The sequence below is a fragment of the Chironomus tepperi genome, unplaced genomic scaffold, assembly GCF_022539635.2.
Source record: "Chironomus tepperi strain 1889 unplaced genomic scaffold, CSIRO-AGI_Ctep_v1 contig_467, whole genome shotgun sequence".
Lineage (NCBI taxonomy): Eukaryota > Metazoa > Arthropoda > Insecta > Diptera > Chironomidae > Chironomus > Chironomus tepperi.
Window position 1 is genome coordinate 15,343 of NW_027226589.1, and position 16,209 is coordinate 31,551.

The window sequence follows — 16,209 nt, forward strand, 5'->3', positions numbered from 1 at the left end:
TGGAAAACTTAAATTTTTAACTTTTTGAAAATCTTAATTTATATTGCAAAATTTTAATTTTTAAATTTTTTAATATTTTAAAAATTATTATTTCCTTTAAAGTTTCCCGTTACCATACAAATTTAGCAACATAGTCTCAATAAAGCGTACCTTTAATATAAAAAAGTGCAAAAAAAAAATCCCAACAGCATATCAAAAAATTTTTATGAATTCCAATCACGCACGACAAACTTGACCCAATGACCGTAATATTGCACTATCGACATTGACATTGAAATCTTTTTTTCCTTCGCTTTTCATCTATTCAGCTGTTTATTGTGTACAAATATGGATATGTCCCACAATAAAGGAAACCAAAATAGATTTCTTGTTGTCGTGTCTGGCTTTATGTGATATGATAGGATATGTGAAGTGAGGTGCTATGCTGTAGTTTTTATTGTAAAATAGATAAATTTGTATTAGAAAAAAAAATTTAAAAAAAAAATCAAAGTGTGCCTTTGAAAAAATTTAAAAATGTGATTGTGAAATTTTTGATTTAAATTTGTGAAAATTAAACTTTAAAAGTTGAATGGTGGTAAACTGTTGGATCCAATTGTTGTGGATTATAGGTGAGTCAATAGCTCTAGATGTATTGTATATTAGTCGTTCACAGACTGAACACCATTGCTTCAGTAACAAGTTAAAGCATATGTTGTACCAATAAGTTTGGTCATCAATGTTTTAAGCCCTTGAATCGATCCATTAATACATAAATATACCCAAATCCCTAAAATATAAAAAAAAAACACTTTAAATTCTCTTAAAGAAGCAAAATTTGATTGACATTAGAATGGCAAAATGCAGAAAAGAAACAAAATTTTTGGTTCATGTTTTATTTTGCGTCTTTTTAACGAAAATTGGACTTAAAAAAGAAAATAAAAAAATGCATTAAAACCTGAATGAGATTTATAATCATCTTATTTGCAATCGATAAACAGCAGCCATAAAAAGAATGAAGAAATTATCTCCAAATTCCAAAATTTCCCTCAGAATTTAACCACGAATTATTTTTTAGGCCGGTCAATTTTATTATTTTTTTTTTTTTATATTTTATTTATCGTCTCGATTTTTTTATATATTTTTGTGCTTGTTGAAACAATGGAAATGAATAAGAAAAAGCGTGCATTTTCAGAGTGTGTTCATCTTGCTTATCGACGGTGTTTATCTTTAAAATCTCAGAATCAGGCGGGAGATTCTGGATCATTTCTTACCTAACTTTTCGAGCATCTTTTGGATATTCATTTGATTTTTATGACTTTTTAGGTATTAAGTTTGTAATTGTTAAGGACTAATGTGTACTTGATATGTAATCGATGAGTAATTAATATGTAGTTATGTGTAATCGATGAGGACTTGCTGTGTATTTAAGTGTACTTGATGTGTATTTAGATGTAATTGATTTGTGTTTGATATGTACTGATGTGTAGTTGATGTGTACTGTCGTGTATTTGATATGTTTTTAAATTGTAATTGATATGTACGGTGATGTATATTGAGATTTCCTTGATGCATATTGAGATGTCTTTGATATGCTCTCTTTACTTTGTAATCTGATGTTTATAATTAATCGTTCCTAATGTAAATTCATGTGTAATTTAGTTTGAAGTTGAAAATTAACTAAAAATTCCCAATTTACCTCTGCATTTCAATAATGCAGATGTGAATATCACATTAAAATTGCATTAATTCTAACGAACTCCATCGGGTGCCCTCCATCGCCTTCTTTCTATTCATATAAATTGCATAAAAATTTTATTTTCATTCGATTATTTTTATTAAGAAAAATGCAAAAATGCAGCATAAAATCGTGAATAAAAGAAACAGCACAAAAAAGTGCGTTTGTTGTTGCTTTTACAAGAGAGCGCGCGGCGTGTGCAACACAAAAAATAAAATGCAGAACAAGACGAGAAATTCTCAGAATTATCATAATGATGCGTTGCAGTTCTTTTTTTTTCCTTATATTTGCATTTATAAATGAAATTAAAAAGTGAATTGTAGAATGTGGTGTAGATGAGGTGAGTACATGGATGTCCTTGTGGAGATGAGCTGTACAAAAAGTGTATAAAATTGTGTTTGTGGTCATGTTTTGTGCGATTTTAATTTTTATTATCTTGTTCGATGCATGTTCTTAATTTCTCATTGATTTTACTCCATACGACTGAGATTGTGATCATCCAGTATCAAGGGGATTCAGGTCACCTTAATAATTTTCTGACTACGCCTCTGGTCAGTATGCTTATGAGATCTCATTGAACAAGCATGAATCATCAATTTTTAAGAAATAATCATATAGAATCCTACAAAGCGTGGGAAGTTAAAGCATCAATCCCAAAGATATTAACATCACACTTCTATTTATAGCGACTTGATCTACATGAAATGGCATTTCCAATTGACAAATGTTTAAAATGACGGAATCAATGTTGTCTTTATAAACCCATTTGCGGTTCAATTTCTAGGAAAAGTAAATTTTAAATTTCAGGTGACAAAAAAAGGCTTTGCGGTTTTTGTGTTTATTTAATTTATTAATTTGTGTTACCTTTTAAAGGCGGGAGATGATGATATAGGAAATTAATTTAAATTTGAATATTAAGAAATTAATTGGAAACTATGAGACCAGCGTGATTGAGTCATTTGTGATGATGTGATGTGGTTTGTAATCCACTCAGACTTCATATTCTAGTTTTTTATTATTTGTAACTAAATTCGCAATAAAGACAAAACAACATCGCAAATCATTCATGTTTCATGTCGATCTTCTTGTACCTCAACATTCCATCCTTCTCATAATTTCATCCAAAAATGAACAAAAAAGTTCATTAAAAAACCATAAATTAAAATTTAAGAAAAAACCAAACAAAGCACAGCGCATCAAAAGAGGAAATGAAAATTATAAATTCAATAATTCACATCATTGCCGTAATCATTGCAGAAAAAAAGAGCCAGGCTGCATACCACGGGAAATAAATTCCATAATTCGCACTGTACATGAAAATGAAATATTTTTGACGTCTCGAGTTGCATGTTCGCATACATCGGCACAAAAGTGTGAAAAGAGTGATAAAAATAACGCGGGACGGCGATCGATGCAACAACTTTTTTTTACGTCCATAACCGAGCACTTTATGAATATTTATGATTTCTTTCTTGTGTGCAAGATTTTTATTAGTTATCTTCTTGTCTGCTACACGTTCTGCATGTTTTTATGTGCGAAGAATCTTTTTTTTTTATTTCATTGCACTTCTGTGTTAAAAACAGCTTTGAGTTGCTGACCGTCTGTCTTTCTGTTCGTCTCTGTTCGCTTCTATCCATTCCAATTCGCATCTGTTCGACTTTGTCCATTTCTATTCGACTCTGTCCAGCAATATCCTTGCTTATTCGTCTCTGTTAGTCTTTGTTCAACTCTGTTTGGCTCTGCCGACTATGCTCATTTTTGTTAGCTGTTGGTCGCTGTTCTTCCTTGTCTCTGTTCAACTCAACTTGGTTCTGTCCGACTATGTTCATCTCTGACGACCGCTGTTCTTCCCTGTCCATCTCTATTCATCTGTGTCCATGTAAAAAATGCGTTTTAAAAATTATCAAGACATTCTTACTTTCAAAATTTTCATAAATCGAGTTTAATGTGCTGTTTTAAGGAGTCGGAGAATTTGCTCGCTTGCTGACGAGACATTTTGTTGCCATGAAATTTGAGGAATTGTTATGGCAGTGATTGTTGTTGATGATGGTAGATATGGATGAGATGGAAATGGGATTTTAATATTAAGAGATTAAACTGATATCAAGGGATATCTGGAGGTATAAAATTGAATGAAAATTTTATTGTGAGGCATTTATAATCTTTTAGCAGGTATATGCAATTTTGTAGTTTTGTGAATTGCTGTGCTAAAGCTATAAGTCGATATGTATAACAAGAGTATCATTGGATACATCATAACAATATTGGATCGGTGTTTATTCACAAACTCATAAATTTACAATTTTAATGACCCACATTAATGCCAAATAACTTTTAATTCCTTATCGAATTACATTAAAAGAATTTTCATTGAAAATCATCAAAAAATTAACCAAAAATCACTCAGAATATAAAAATGCGTAAAATAAAAATTCTCAAAATGTGACTGAAAAATTGCTTATGAATATCAAAAGAAAAAATTTTTGGAAAGAATTCCTAAGGCTAATAAAAATCATCATCATTAGGCGAGAAAACAACAACAAAAGTGACAGAAATACATAAAAGAGATAAAGAAGTGAGAAGAAGAAATTTCCATGAGCTACAACGATGCCCATTAACATTATCAGAAATCGATAAATTTACGACATTACCAGCACCTTTTCGTATCAAAATATTTACATATTATTCCATATTCATTTCTACATTTTTATTTTATATTGGTTTGGACCCTTGTGGGGATTTTGGGTTGAATTTTCGAATGTTTGAGGGGTTAGAGTTTTGAATTCTGGGATTAATCCCCGGAATTCAGTAAATTTTCAATTCTGGATTGAAAACTCTAAATATTCGCTAGGAATCATTGCATATTAATAAAAACACGTTCCAAATTACAACAGCTGTGGGGCCGTTCAAAGCTTGACGAGCACCAACTTCCTGAAAATTCCAATGAACAGCTAACTTAGTGTGATTCATGGGATCATCCAAATTCGCCCAAATCTAAATCAGTCTAGTGAATTATGTCCAAGCAAATTATGCCAAATTCAAAAAGGATAATAAGATTCAACAAATAATACCCCTAAGGGCAACCAGCAACAAACTCTTACGGATAAAATATTCAGATTATTATCACGAAACAACGCAAAAGAGAAGAAAAAAAGTCATCAAAAAATAAATAAAGAATCTCATTCGACTAACTAATTAACAAACCATATCACACACCTCACACCTTAAAACATTTTTTTTCTCGCTCATTTCTTTCGAGAATTAAAAATGCGAAGGTTAAAAAGATTGAAGATGGAAGGAATGTAGCTTGTGTTGCTGTGTCTTGTTCGTTCCTTACCGAACAATAAAAACATAACTAATTAACATTCCATTAATTTTGGGATGACATCATCGGGGCTTATTGGTGATTATTTTAGGTTTTATTAGGATTTCTGGGGTATTTGAAACGTAGGTAGGATCACATGAGGATTTTATATAAAACAATAGATTCATTGAATCACATGAGGGCTTGTAGAGTAACAGTTCATTGTGTCCTAATGCTGAGCTTTATAGATTTGGTAAGGTGTCTGCAACTGAATCACAAATCTAGGTCAGTCCATATCCCACAAATGTTTTCAGACACTCCAAACAATAACCATGACATCTTATTTATACCAAAAAAATTATAATATCACATCCAGTTCCCCCAATTTACAACAATTACAATTTCATTAAATCTTTCTCATTTCTCTTGTTTTATCCATAAACAAAGTACATCTTAGACAATATCATGAACATATTAATATATTTTACAGTCCCAAAAACACATTAAAAAATGTAAAACACAAAAATCGACATTTGCATGCCATTTGAGCCACACCTGAAAAAAAAATATCGCCCGCAAAAAGAATTTTAATTTCGTCTGTTCTTTTTACACTCTCTGCGTTCTTGCTTGGGACGTCTTGTTCTTGTTGTTGCATTCTTTTTTTCACCGATTATTAATTTATATTATTAATATTATTGCGGATATTGTTGTGGACTGTATGAATGTTAGGGGAATGTTTAAGCAAAGACTCAATTATGAAGCAATGACTTAGACTCAAAGCAAGGATTTAAACTTGAAGCAAGGTCTTAAAATATGATGATAACTTGAACTCAGAGCAATAAGTAAAAAGTCAAACTTTAAGGTTCCAAACTGCCAAATGGACCCCTCCAATAAAATTGTCTCCAGGCTGCGAGCGATATCGAATTGCTTTTATTATAATTTATATTAAAATATCTCTTTTTCTCTCTTGAATCTCTCCATCTCACTCTAAAATACCAAAAAAAAAATATTCAAACTTTCGTAAATTCTGCATCTTACTCATTCTCTCCAACTTCTTCTTCTCAATAATCCCAATAATTCGCTCAACGATTTAAATAAATTATGGTCTTAATAATCTTCTCGTTGCTCATTTTGCACAATTTGTCTTGCCTCAATATCTGTGTAAATTTTTCATAAATACAGCAAGTCTGAGAATGAGACTGGGTGAGTACTAATTAGTTTGGTATTATGCATATTGAACGAGCATGTATTCAAGACGTTAAATTTTTTATTGAGGAACTGTCTGAGTCTTTTGTGTGCAATATGTGAATTTGGTAAAATATTTTGTTATGAGGTTTATGTATGCAGCTAAAGTGAGTCAGTTTATGAGTTCAAGTTATTATAGGACACTGATTCGTTAGGTCAGCAATTAGAGTAGGTAATTGAGGTAAAACTTCAAAGCGTTGTTTTATTTTGAGGCATCGTTTCAATATGGAGACCTTATTTAAAAATATCTACTTTATATGATGTAAAGCTTCAAAGTACTTAGCTAATTTTATTAATTTTACACCAGAAAGTAATTTAATCTAGTTTAAATTCGACACACTAGCAAAGTGATCATCGTAGTCTCTATACATACAATTTACTCCAACTAACAGCCAAATAGCCAGTCCACAGACAACAACAAAATAAACCACAAAAGCAAAAGCACAAATGATTGAGATTGATGATCGATCAAGATATCTTTTGTCTTATTTCACTGTGATTAGAATAAATTCGTTCCAACTCAATCATTTTTTTTTTCATTCTTCTAATCTCAAAATCTTCAATTTTTCTACTTAGAATTTAATTGAGTTTTTACTCGAGGCCGTTTTGTTTGTGCAAAACAGAAATAAAAATAAAAAAAAAAATTCTAAAGAATTTGAGATTAAAAATTGGATTTTGTCTTGAAGCACCATGCGCTCCAATAAATCACGATTTTAAAATCAGAAAGATTTGATTGTATTTGTGAAGTGTCTTGCCGTGTGCTGTTGTATGCCCACGATGTTAATTAACCCACATTCCATTGACTTATTATTATTCATATACATACAGCACAGCACACATTGTAGACTTTATGATTTCTTTTAAGTCTTCTTTCTCGAGCAAATTTTTAATGTTTTCTGTGGATTTGACGATGTATTTTTAGAATCAACACCTGGATTATTATCCCTTTAGGACTGTCGTTAAACAGCATTATGATTTGTGACATGACAAACCAATGGTTGGACGTATAGTTGAGATATGTTGGCTTGAAAGTTTTGTTAGTTTCTTTCAGAATTAAGGAACGGCTTTTAGATCAAATACTTACTTACTTGCTTCGCTAGCCGTACAGATCAACTGTGATCCATAGCCTCTCGCAGATGTCGCCTATATCTGGTTCTATCGCTATTTTAGATCAAATGATTGGTTTAAATAATTAAAAACTATCAAACTGATCCGAAAATCTCATGAAATTAGCACATTATAAAAAATTCCAAAAAAATACAGAAGAACCCGTTCTAATTAATTTTATAATTTTTCGTCTAATTTATAACACAATAAATTTCCTTTTTATTATGACAACATTTATGAAAATACAACGAAAAAAAAAAAAAAAATCTTTCCAGTCACCTCATTAGCAATGTCCATATTTAGATCATTTAGAAGAATTCTCGGCATCATTAACACCGTTTGCTAATTTAAATGCCATTCATTTTAATTAATTTGATGAGAAACGGTGATAAAAATCCAATAAAATTTCCAATTTTTATACATCCATAATTAATTAATACAATGTTTACACTATTCGTGCTCTATTTTAATGAATTGTATGTGCTAATTTTTGCAATATTTTATTGGAACTAATGAGATGAGTTGGACTTGGGATGGGTTATATTGAACTTTTTATTTTTGGTTATAAAAGTTGATCTAGTTTAATTGGATTTGAATGTTAATTTTTAAAATGTAAATTTTGTGTTTATTGGTTGATAAGATCAAGGAACTGATACTAGATGAATCTTCAGATTCTGGAACTTTGACTAAAAATCATCACTTGACTAGCTTCAAAACAACGACTAGATTCTAAATCTTAAATTAAATTCAACTTCAATTTTGACAGTAACATTCAAAAACTCTTGAAAAAATTCAGAACTATCAGCATAAACCCAATCCATTAAATCATTATTAACATCTTTATGTGGCTGCAATAAAGTGAGCATTTTTATTGACATTTTCATTTCACCCTCCGTGAAATTTCCCAATTTGAAAAGTCAAAGACATTTGTCTAATAACTACAGCAACAAAAAATATCATAATTCATATAATTTAGCTTTTTCTCATTAACATTTTTCTCTCTTCATTGTCTTTAATGCCATGAAAATTGAAATCAAAACGGAACTAAATATTGTAATTCTGAGTTACTGCCGTTTTCTAAATAAACCTCATTTTTTTGGTCTATAAGAAATTATTTTTTGCGCTGCTTTTTCAATTCTAGCGTGTGTACATTATGGAATATTTACTAAAATCTATTGTAATATATTTATTGTAATTGGTGGAGTATAATAAAAACAGCCGCAAAAAATCGGATAACAATTGCTTTCCTTTATCCATTTGCATTTACATTTATACATTATTGTTTCTAGTCTATCTATTGTACTAGGATGGGTAGGATTCGTTAATTTAGAGCTACTGACAAGTGTTTCTGGGGTCATTTAGGTAGGATATGGAAAACACTTGCTATATACGACTAGAAAATTAAATGAATACAATCGACTTTATGAGAAAATTTTCAATTATTTCCAAAGTTAATTCAGAACTTAATAACGCTCAACTTAGCTCTCAGTCATCCAGAAACCAAAATCCTAATCATCAGACACACAAACATTGCAAATTAATCTACCAATTCTAGAAAAATAATTTCTCATTCTATTTAGCTTAGTTCTGCTATTTTCCTCGTACAACAAAAGTAATAATATCAAGAGAATAAGTTTGAATATTTAAGCAACAGAAAATAAATAAATAGAATATGAAAATGAAATAAAAGGAATGAAAACGAAATTGTTTATCGTTTTGAGCGGGTGGAAGCTTCATTAATATATTAATTTATATTCATAACTAAAATAAGAAATGGAAAATGATGAGTCGTTATGTGAAGATGGGTATGGATAAGGAAATATAGTAGAAATGAAAATGAAATTAGAAGAGAAAGGAAATGGGATGGTTTGGAGAAAGTAGTTGTGGTTGTGGAGGGGTGAAAATGTAGAGACAAGTATGATATTGCAAATTTTGTCTGGGTATGTCTATAGGAAATTTTAAGTTGTACTTTATTATTAAAAAAGTCAGCCTTTATTATAATAGAGCAAATCTAAATCAATCTGAAGACAAAACCCGAAGGCAGTCCGAAAAAAACCCGAAATCAATCCGAAGACAAAACCCGGAGTCAACCCACGGGCAAAACCCGACAAAATACCGAAGACATAACCTAAAATCAATCCAAACTTCATAAAAAAGTCAATTTAAGGAGCAACCCTGTTCTTATTTGAAAGGTAGCCTTGCCACCCACAAAACAGTAAACTACGGTAAAATACTTTCTTATTTTCATTTCCCTCTTTGATTTGTGTAATGAATCAGTCAACATTGATGACGATTGTCAATATTTCCACAGAAAAACATAAAATAATTCATTCGAAAAGCATTTAACAGCACAATCGAATGTCTAAATGGATGGAAAAAAGAAGGAAGGAAAGTCGACGGTTAATCAGAAAAGTGCGCGCGAGATCTACAAAAATTGTCATAAAATGGAAATTTATTGGCGGCAGTAAAATTTGTTAAAGAATCAATTTTTGTCGATTTTTATGGCAATAAGAAATGTAATTTTGGGGTTGAATCGATGAAGTTCTTGACGACTGTGCCTCTGATAATTGTGATTTCGTAAATGAGTTTCTGATAATTAGCTGCGGCATAGTGTGTGTCTGTCTTGATTTTTGTCACGTTAATTGCTGTTTGTAACGCAAAAGTTCGATGAATTCTTAACAAGTCTACGTGCACGAATCAAGAACTTACTTTTTTAATTCCCAGAAAGAAATTTTTTATTGAGTCACACACAAAAAAAAATGAATTGAGAGGATTTAATAACCGCAACACAAAGAGGCATCAAAATAAATAAAAATTAAATAAAATTGACTGCTCTATAAATAAAAAATCATTAATTCTCAATAATAAAAGGAATAAGACGTTCGAGATGCATCTTGGACCATTAAAATATTTAACCGAGATTAAAAAACTGAATATTTATGAATCATTCATAACGAGCTAACCATATTTCACGTTCTTAAGTGAATTTTGGGCTTTTATTTTGTTGGAGATGAGAATTTTATTGAATTATTTTTAATTCTATCATTTTTGAATGGTTTGGGATACTTTACATTATATCTTATAGGATGTAATTGAGGATCTTAATTTTAGGTTATGATATGATCCTATTCTCAAAGTTCTAGAATTCTGACCTCAAAATTTTGGAATCTGTACTTCAAAATTCAGAAAACCAAACGAGTCTTTATGTAGAATTAGTACACACAATTAGTACCCTACCCCCTTACATTGACTTGCGACAAATCTAGTTGAATGTTCTAAAATTCATAAAGATAGCATTTGGTTCATGTCTTGTCAGAGTGTACTTGACTATACTTATCGAAATTAGTCATTCTCTACTCCAATAAATTGCCGAAAAAAACTCCCAATACAGCCAATGTCAACATCATCATCTTCATCTACAGACCAATAAAATAAAAATATCAAAATGATAACTTAACATCTTATGGATGTTTCAGAATTAAAAATATTCATTAATGTCTAAAGCCACACACATGCGAATAATAATAAGACATGGAAGGTTATAAAAATCTTAAAACTTTTGCTTCATCCTTCGTGTATATTTTGAGAGATAGACAGATTTGGTGTCTCAAATTCTGATTCTAATTTGAACTTTTTACAAAAGTATGTTTGTAACTTGCTGGATCTCAGAGCCTAGAGAATTTAAAGGTGTTGAAATCACCGACTTTTGAGATTAGAATTTAAGAATTTTGAAATAAGAATTTCAGAATCCGAAATTAAATTTATTTTATTTTCGAGATTAGAACTAAAAAATTAAAAGAGAGAACCTCAAAATTTTAAGATTAGATTGCCAAAATTTTGAGGTTAAAAGTCCTAAATCTGCAATTTTGCCTTATTTTAACTTGAACATTTTAAGACTTTTCGTCCACATAAAGTACAACACCTTTTTCAACATTCTTTCTGAGCTCATATAGATTATTGCTGATGTTAATATTTTTATTTTAAGAAGAATCTTTATTAGCTCTTTTTATCATCATCTCATCTTCGTCTTCCTTCTTTCTCTTGTTCGATGATGCTCTTATTGCTGTTGATCTTCCTGTGTTTTCATTTTTATTACATTTTCTGTTTTGTGTTATTAAAATAATATTCAAATGAATTTTTCTCGCCTCTTTATGAGCTTAATTTTTATATATTTTTTTGTGTATATATTCATATATATTTTTTTAATATCCAAAATAACAACAAAAACATTGTATTTTTTTCGTCTTCTTTTCTTTTCTTCATTTCTTCTTAAAAAAAGTTTCAATCTCGATCGATGAATGAGACACAAATGTGGAATTAAATGAATTAAAAGGAATTAAGAATTTATTTTGTTTTGTGTGATTGAGACCTCCCTGTGGGTCTCTAATTGATGGAATTAATTCTTATAAGATTATGTGCTGTGAAGTTCTTCACACTGTTTCGATCATTTCCTATGGTTAATTTAATCAAATTTCATTTTTATGTGTCGAATCAGATGATTTTTAGTCACACGAGAGATGCTGAAAAAAGTGTGAAATTGAAATAAAAAAAATATACTTTCATGGGGAAATTGCTTTTAATTAAGATTTGGTGTAGTTTGGAGCTTGTTGGTATAGTCAATTGAGATTCTTAAGAATATTTAATAAAGTCGGTTTTATCTGGTAAATTCAGTCATCTCAGAAGATGATATCATCAAACATAATGTCCACCATTTTACCAAATCCAGCGCCAAAAATTCCACACATTCTCAAAAACATTCAACCATAAATAAGTTCCAATTACCGTTCGTTCAACATCACAAAATCTCAAATTCTAGCATATTAATTAATTACATCACCAAAGAAATCTCAGTGGGTATCTATAGCTATCCAATTTTTTATTACAAAGCCGATTTAACAGACAACATGGAGACCAACGAGATCGGAAATAAAAAAAAAAGTTTATTTAAATTTCTTTTACGATCAATGAATTTTAAAATATTTTTAATCAAAACAAATTTTTTGTTAATCAAATCATCAAAAGTAAAATATTTTTCGTTAATCTTAATTTTGAATCTTAAAAGGCATACAAAATTGATCTCGTTAAAATAAATTTACAGCATTTTTAAGAGACTTTCTTCCTGTTCTTTTGTGCTCTTGGTCTTAACTTTTGTATGAAGATCAATAGTCCACAAATACTTGGTATTGTCGTCGTGATGGACTTTAATAGCTGATGACTTAGATGAAGATAGAAAAGTCTTTAAATTTATTCCTTAAACTTCAAGGAATTCGACGAAATCCTGAAAAATTTTAGGTTGTAAATTAAGAACCGTGAACAATTTTTAATTAGAAATAGAAAATCATGAAAATTTTAAGATTAAAGTTTGTTTTGAAGCTTAGAATTCTAGAAATCTAAAAACTTTTGAGGTCAAAAATCTTGTTAAGTTTGAGGTTAGAACAAAAAGTTTCTCGCTATCTTCCAACAAATTCCTCTAAATACACTCAACCAACAAAAAAGTCTACGCGCAACATAAATAACATTCCTTCACCTCTAATTTTTTTAGTATCAGTTGGACGAGCCCAAAAAAAACATGATTTCATTCTTAATGTTTGCCCGCAAGCTGAAACTTATGAATGAATTTTTTTCCGTTTCTTCTTTTTCTTAATTCATTCTAAAAACGAATAAAAGTCATCAATGAAGAGGTCGTTTTACGATGTTTTGTGTGTTTATTGACCGCCTATGCTGTCATGTGTGTCGTAAAAATAGTTTTGGAATGAGATAAAGGTGATATACTGGCTGGTTTAGATGATTTTGAATTATTGGGATATATTTTGTGAATATTTGATTGCAGAACTCATGAATTTAAGGATATTGATATCAAAAATTATATGATCTCAGAGTAAGGATTCTGCAAAAATCAATAGTCCATTCAAATACTTGGTATTGTCGTTGTGATAGACTTTAATAGCTGGTTACTTAGGTGAAGTTAGAAAAATCTTTAAATCACTTGCCAAACTCAATAAAATTTGATGGTTCTGAAACGTTTGATATTGTAAATTAAGAACAGTGAACATTTTTAAGTTAGAAATCGAAAATCATGAAAATCCTAAGATTAAAGTTTAATTTGGAGCTTAGAATTCAAAAAATCTACAAACTTTTGAGGTTAGAAATCAAAAAATCTTGTAAGTTGTTAAGTTAGAACAAAAAGTTTCTCGCTATCTTCCAACAAATTCCTTCCACATCTCATTTGCAACTAAACTCACTTAAATTCCTTCACATTTTGATACAGTAAACAATAAAAGGGTTCAAAAAACTGATTTTTTTTTCGCGCGGAACTGTTTTGCCCGCAAGTCTGAAACTATGAATGAATTTTTTTCCGTTTCTTCTTTTTCTTACTTCATTCTAAAAACGAATAAAAGTCATCAATGAAGAGGTCGTTTTACGTGTTTTGTGTGTTTATTGACCGCCTATGCTGTCATGTGTGTCGATAAAAATAGTTTTGGAATGAGATAAAGTGATATACTGGCTGGTTTAGATGATTATGAATTATTGGGATGGATTTTGTGAAATTTGATTGCAAAATTCATGAATTTAATGAAATTGATATCAAAAATGATATGATCTTCAGTTTAAGGATTCTGCATCAGTTAATTCAAAAATCTGCCGACGGTTCTTATTTTCACAAAATTTTGGGTCGCTTAACTTCGAAAGCGACATAGCTATTCACTTTAGTGAATAAACCGTGTTCAGTTGAAAAAAGTTTTATGTGCTTTACAGCATGCTAGTTTAGTCTCTAAATTTTAGTATAATTTGATCACTTCCAAACTCATACCTTATGGTCCATACCACGTGCCATATTTCCCTATCGGATACCTCATCATCTAATAAGCTTCAAAAACTGTCATAAAAATCAACTGAAACTTGAGCACGTGGAATCTTCATAAATATCCCAATTACATCCCTCCTCAAACCCTCACAAAACTTCTCAAAATCGAGTGGAACGACTCACAACTTTCAGTTTTTTTGCTTCCTTCCACATCTCATTTGCATACTAAACTCACTTAAATTCCTTCACATTTTGATACAATAAACAATAAAAGGGTTCAAAACTGTTTTTTTTTTGTCGCGCGGAACTAGTTTTGTGAGTCTGAATACTAGTAAACAGAAACCAGTTTGTGCCTTTATGACAACAAATAAGGGAGCAAAAAATGGAAAGGAAGTGTTTAAGTGGTCACGGGACTTTCTTTTGTTACTATTTTGGGATAATAAACAGCGATTTAGTAAAGGTTTTGTGGTATTAAGGGGAAGAATTTTTTGCTGGATTTTATGAAAGTGAAACCATTGAATTATGTTGAAATCATGTGAGGTATGACATAATTCTTGAGTATAGGGAGATCACAGTTGACTTAGATGTTGCATTGAAACATCAACTTGCCATTCCATAAAGAGCTGGGAGGACTTTTAGAGTACGAATAGCAATAGTTCAAAAAGACGTCAAAATGCAGTATAATTTGGAGTCCATGGACTTGGTGATAAAAAATTGGAATTACATAGTGGGGATAAAGTAGGGACTCTTGTAGAGGTGTCTCCACATTGGACAAAATTTACAAATCCAAAATCGACACCCTGCAAAAGTCACATCGGTCTTGGGCCATATTTGTGATCATTTAACCGATTTATGCATCCTATGGCCCTCAATACTAAATGACCAAAAAGATTATGACAAAATAACAGATTAATTTTTAGATAAAATAGAAACGACGAAACGGATGAAGTTGAATATTAAGCGAATGATGAAATTTATTGGGCACGCAGCCACGCCTGATCAATTTCCATGATACCAGATGGATGTGAATCACATTTTCTGTTGATCGAAATTTTTAATGAGAAACAAAATGCGGATGAGTAAAAAAATAAATAAAAAAAAACACACAAATTAATGAAAATAATCTTCAGCCACACACATATTCTGATTAGCTTTTTAAATAGTCCTCCTCACACCTCAATTCCACATCTTCTTTCATCTTCATTTTCGTCTTTGCTTGTTTGTGTATTCAAATACTTTTTTTATGGAATTAAAAATCGATAAAATGAGAATTTAGTTATACATATATAAAAAAAAAAATTATAAACTTCAAAACGGATCAAATAATTTTTTTTTCTTATTCTTTTATTTTTATTTATTCATTTTTGGGAGGATTTAGATGATGAAGAGGAAGATGTTAAAGTTTGGATGATTTTGGATGCTGACACAATGAATTTTTATTTAATACGCATTTTCTTTGGATTTTCCCAATAATCAGAATTCCCAATAATCAACAGAATTCCCAATAATGCTTAATTTTTGAATAAAGATTCCTAAATTTTTACAATTTTGAGGTTAGAATTTTAAAAGTTCCAAATTTTCCCATTAGAGTTTCAAAAGGTTCATAATTTTGAGACTAAAATCTAAAAATCACCCAATTTTGAGGTTAAGAGACCAAAACTGAGTCAAACCCAAAGTGCCTACCTTAATACTCAGATCACAACCGATTTTAACTCAAAGAAATGTTCATTAACGACTGTTTCTCTTCATCGCATTTCATTTCTCATTTGTTTGTTTATTATGTGTCTTAAATTCATCGTGTGATCGCTTATTGTCGTTGAATTTATTGAACATTTATTCATATTGGAATTATCATAGAGATATTTTCATATTAAATAGATCGACAGCGATAAATTTTTAACAGATTGAATAAAAATTAGCGTCTTTTTTCTGAGGAAATTCGTGTGGATTTTTTAATAGATGCGAATTTTGTTTTATTTAATGCAATTTGATAATTTTTTGAATGACTTTATTAGGAATATTTTGATGATCAAT